This window comes from Oryctolagus cuniculus, chromosome 18, assembly GCF_051225735.1.
Source record: "Oryctolagus cuniculus isolate XC-2025 breed Fujian yellow rabbit chromosome 18, ASM5122573v1, whole genome shotgun sequence".
Taxonomy (NCBI): Eukaryota; Metazoa; Chordata; class Mammalia; order Lagomorpha; family Leporidae; genus Oryctolagus; species Oryctolagus cuniculus.
Genome location: NC_142884.1, coordinates 23,451,166 through 23,456,063, shown reverse-complemented (window position 1 = coordinate 23,456,063; position 4,898 = coordinate 23,451,166). Strand labels below are relative to the sequence as shown.

The window sequence follows — 4,898 nt, the reverse complement described above, 5'->3', positions numbered from 1 at the left end:
GCGTGCAGAGCTGGGAATCAATTCCAAGGCCAAAGCCTGCTGCTACCATCAAGCAGAATCCTATTCCGTCCTCAAATGTTATTGAGCTGACAACAGGAGACAGTGTGATGTGGGCTTAATAAAAGCTGGGTTGGAAGGCAAAGTGAATCTTACATTTGCCTGAATTCAGCTTTACTGCTACATAAACAAAAAGAACTACTCCGTAAAAGCTCCAGGCAGTTCAGAGAAATGTTACTGGAAAAGTAATCAAGAAGAGTAACAAAACTGTAATGCATGGTAGGACAGAAAGATACATGTCTTTTAAATTTAGGTAATAGTTGTTTAATTAGCCTGATTGTATTTATTTTCTTTTTCAAGGAAATTATTTTTAATATTTTTCATTTATTCATTTGAGAGGTAGAGTTACAAAGGGGGGGGGGGAGAGAGACAGAGAGAGAGCTTCGATCTGCTGGTTCACTCCCCAGATGGCTGCAATGGCTGGAGCTGAACTGATCCAAAGCCAGGAGCCAGGAGCTTCTTCCAGGTCTCCCACACGGGTGCAGGAGCCCAAGGACTTGGTCCATCTTCTACTGCTTTCCCAGACCATAGCAGGAAGCGGTATAGGAAGTGGAGCAGCCAGGATTCAAACAGGTGTCCATATGAGATGCCAGCGCCAGCCCCTCAAGAAAAATCTTAAGACCACACAACAATATAGCTTATAATTTTATTTTATTTTTTAAAGATTTATTTATTTACTTGAAAGAATTACACAGAGAGCAAAGGAGAGGCAGAGAGAGAGAGAGAGAGAGAAAGGTCTTCCATCAGCTGGTTCACTCCCCAGTTGGCCACAATGGCCGGAGCCGCGCTGATCTGAAGCCAGGAGCCAGGAGCTTCTTCCAGGTCTCCCACGTGGGTGCAGGGGCCAAGCACTTGGGCCATCTTCCTCTGCTTTCCCAGGCCATAGCAGTGAGCTGGATCGGAAGTGGAGCAGCCGGGACTAGAACCGGAGCCCATATGGGATGTCGGCACTTCAGGCCAGGGCGTTAATCCGCTACGCCAAAGCGTCGGCCCCTAGCCTATAATTTTAATATTTAACAAAAATTAAATCGTTTTATCAGAGGGCGGCTACATTTCCCTCACATGTTTAGTCTATCATTAGCAATACCAGGTTACTTTACGCCTATTAATATTTTATTGAATAATATAAGTTATTTTGAATAGCTACCATATTTTCACGTTAACGTCAGGAAACATTTTAGTACCTACTACAGGTTTTTTTGTCATCTCCCAGCTCCTGGTTCTGCGGCCAGCGCGCTCCTGCGCCTGCGCACTCCCAGTCCCCAGGGCGCCAGGTGGGCAGTCCTTGCGCGGCCGTTTTACGCCTCTGGACTACATTTCCCAAAGGCCACTGAGGCCAGGCCAATTTAGCTTGGACTACATTTCCCAGAGGCCACCGGGGACAACCAGGACCCCGGATCCCACTGCCAGTTTTTCGTTACCGTAGCCCAGCCAGCAGCGAGCTTAGGCTAAGGCAGTGCGTGTTCTCTGGGGAAGGGCTTTGCAGACTCCGACCAACCCCACGGGGTAACCAGGGCTTGAGTGAAGACGACAACAATAATGGGAGGAACTGGGGGACCTCTGCGGACGTGCGCCGGCGCGGGACCCGGACCCCAACAGGCGGCGAGCGCGAGGGCAGGGAGGCTCCGTGGGCTCTGGCGGGGTCTCAGGCGCGGGGGTCGTTGCGTGCGCTCGTGCGCGTGCCCGCGAGGACTGGGTGCCCCTGAGTCCGTTAGCTGTGGAGGTGCCGCCGTGACCTAGGCCTCGGGCTCGGCTTCCAGCCGCCGCGCGGGTCCGCACCGGGCAGTGGGCCCGCGCCGGGGCGGTTACCAAGCCTTCCGGTGATGTTCTCCCGCAGGAGACGCAGAACTACGATTGCACGAGTTCTCTGTCATGTGTGTGTGTGTTTATCCAGTCACTCCTGTATTTGAGAGAGCGAGGGAGACAGACAGGTCCCCCTTCCGCGGGCGCGCTCCCCAGATGCCCTCAACGGCCAGGTGTGGGCCAGGCCGGAGCCTGGAGCCCGCGCTGCCTCCCAGGGGTGCGCCAGCAGGGAGCCGGTCTGGGTGGCCTCGGGCTGCGGGATGCGGTGTCCCGGCACCGTGCTGACCGCTGCTGACCTTTCTGAGCCAGAGGGGTCTTCAAGGGACCTCCCCGCGGAGACTGCGCCTCCTGCCAGGCTGGGAGCTTGGGGAAGCAGCGCCCGGCTCCCTTTCTCTCCCGTTGGTTCTGGATGTGAGGCTGTGCTGGGAATGGCCGTGCGCACGATCAGAGCTTAAGACCATGCAGCTGGCTAGGTCAGGGACGCTCACGTGATGGACTGGTGGGCGGTGAATAGGGTTAGTCCTGAGAAGGGGTACCCGTGTGAGCCCGAGATGTGCACAGTTACGGGCAGTGGTAGTCAAGAAGTGTTTAAGTTCTTTAGGAATCCCATCTAAATATGAGATTTTCTAAGATATTTTGCAAGGTTCTTGTGGGCAATATTTTGGTTATTTAGTGAAGGAGAACAGGGGTTTGGCAAGTTTGTGAGCATCTTTTCCGTAGGCAAGATTCCGTCCACTTTGCATTCATTCTCTTAGTCTATAACCACCACTTAGCCAGAGTTATGTCTTCCAGAGAAGACTCTTGTTAGTGAATGAGCCTAATTATATTGATAAAGTACAATTAATGGATGTGCATATGAAATTTCTGAAGGCAGAGTTAATACAGACTTGTGAAAAAAATGAGTAACCTGAAGATAGAATAGTTATTTAGGGATGCAATCTCTCCCTCTTTCTTGCTAGCTTGTGACTAGGGTTCTGTTTTGTGTCTAGAATAGATTCACGCTAACCACTTATGTTAGGAAGCAAAAGACTCTTAATTCTTAGTTTAAAAAGGAGGCTGTGGACTTCATACCATGCGCATGCGTGCTCCAGGAAGAGAAGAGCACGCCCTGAGCCTCCTGTAGTCTGAAAAAGACCCTCGAGGCTGGCGTGGCTCAGCAGGCTAGGCCACCACTTGCGATGCTGACGTCCTGTGTTGGAGTACCTGCTGCACCTGCAAAAGTAGCAGAAGATGGTCCGAGTGCTTGGGCCCCTGCCATCTGTATGGGAGACCCGGATGGATGGAATTCCTGGTTCCTGGCTTTGGTCTGGCTCAGACCTGGCTGTTGCCACCATTTGAAGAGTGAACCAATAGGTGGAAGATCTCTTTCTCTCTCTGCCTCTCCCTCTCCCTCTCTCTCTCCTTCTGACATTCTGCCTTTCAAATAAATAAATCATTGAAAAATTGTATTATCTCTTAAGGATTATAGCAGTGTTATGTAAAAGCTGTTAGTGCAGGTAAAAGGACTTCCAAAGACCTGTCGTACAAATTACTTTCCCAGTGACAAGCTTTGATATTTCCAGCCATCATATCAGAGTGGGGCCTCTTTAGTGTGGGAGAAATTCAAGTGTCAATTCAAGTGTCAGTCTTTTCTGCTTTTTTTTAAGAATGATTTTTTAAAAAATTATTTATTTGAAAGGCAGAGTTAGAGAGAGGCAGAGAGAGAGAAAAAAAAAGGTCTTCCATCCACTGGTTCACTCCCCAAATGGCTGCAATGGCTGGAGCGGAGCCGATCCAAAGCCAGGAGCTTCTTTGGGGTCTCTGTGGGTGCAGGGGCCCAAGCACAGGGCCATCTTCCACTGCTTTCCCAGGCCATCGCAGAGAGCTGGATCGGAAGTGGAGCAGCTGGGACTCAAACTGGCACCTTATACAAGATGCTGGCACTGCAGGAGGCGACTTTACCCACTACACCACAGTGTCAGCCCTGTAGAACGATATTCTTAAGGCTGCTTTCTAAATTTTGTGCTTAAAATTATAATAAAGCATGCCAGAGAGATGTGTCCACAAAGAATAGAAGCAACGTTCTTCTTTTGTAAAAATGAAATAAAGGGCATGTAATGTTCTTCATATAATAACTTCAATAATAACAGCTAACTCATGTTATACAATTCTTCTATTAAGTGTTTTCTGTGGGTTTTCTTACTCTTCAAGAGAGCCATATGTAGTGACTGGTGTTCTTAACCCTGTATTAGTGATGAGAAAATTGAGCCTGAGCGAGTTCTTCTATTTTCTCCACTTGTCCTGTCTTGGCTGACCTCACCCTCTCCTGGCACCATGAAAAAAGTTCTGGCATGGGTGATATGGACTGTTTTTCAACATCCAGAGTGTGAGGGTGGAACGAGGAGAATCTGTCAAGGGGAGCCATGGAGCCCAGTGTCAGACGTAGATCAGCCTCCTCCAAGGGGCCTGGCCGGAACACTGTAGGTGTTTGTGATTCTGCCTCCAGGAAGAGGTCTGCCCTGCATGCAGCTGTGAGCAGCTGGGTTCCGTGGGCTTCGACACCCCCGCCCCCACTCTTCCCAGATTTTGTCTGCAGGTGGTCGTAGCCTGTAAGGAGGCTGACAGGGAGGGACGAGAAGGTTTATTGGCTTCCGTCATCTGTGGACATCGAAGTCTCCTTTTCTTCCAGCTTGGGTTTCCCAGAGTCTGATAGAACTCCAACAGAGACGGATTGGTTCTCACGTTCCTAAAGGCGTGGCTCACATAAGTCGGTGTTTCTCCTTGAAATGCTGGGATTTTTAGGTTACATAAGTATTTTTCATGAATTAGCCTGAAGTGTTCTACCTAAGACGGCACCATCTAATCACCTACCTCTTGAATTCCTCCTGTTTGGAGGAATGATGCCAAGTACCTGTTTCCTCCTTATGAGACTGTTTTTTTTTCTAACTGGCGTTCATGCATTCATTGAGTAAATTAAGGAGCAGGTACGATGTGGGATGTCTTGCCGGGGGGGCTACCATAGGGCAGTGAAGGAGTGAAATGTCCTAGAAAATTGTTTA

At 49.6% G+C, this 4,898-nt stretch overlaps 1 long non-coding RNA gene across 1 annotated transcript; it reads right to left on the bottom strand.

Annotated features, from left to right (window-relative positions):
* Positions 1–691: 691 nt before the first annotated feature.
* LOC149120865 (uncharacterized) lies at positions 692–1,369 on the bottom strand. Its single transcript, XR_016224940.1, has 2 exons — positions 1,242–1,369; positions 692–1,055 (listed from the first exon to the last, which is right to left on the bottom strand). It is a non-coding gene; the product is annotated as an uncharacterized LOC149120865 (long non-coding RNA).
* Positions 1,370–4,898: the final 3,529 nt, after the last annotated feature.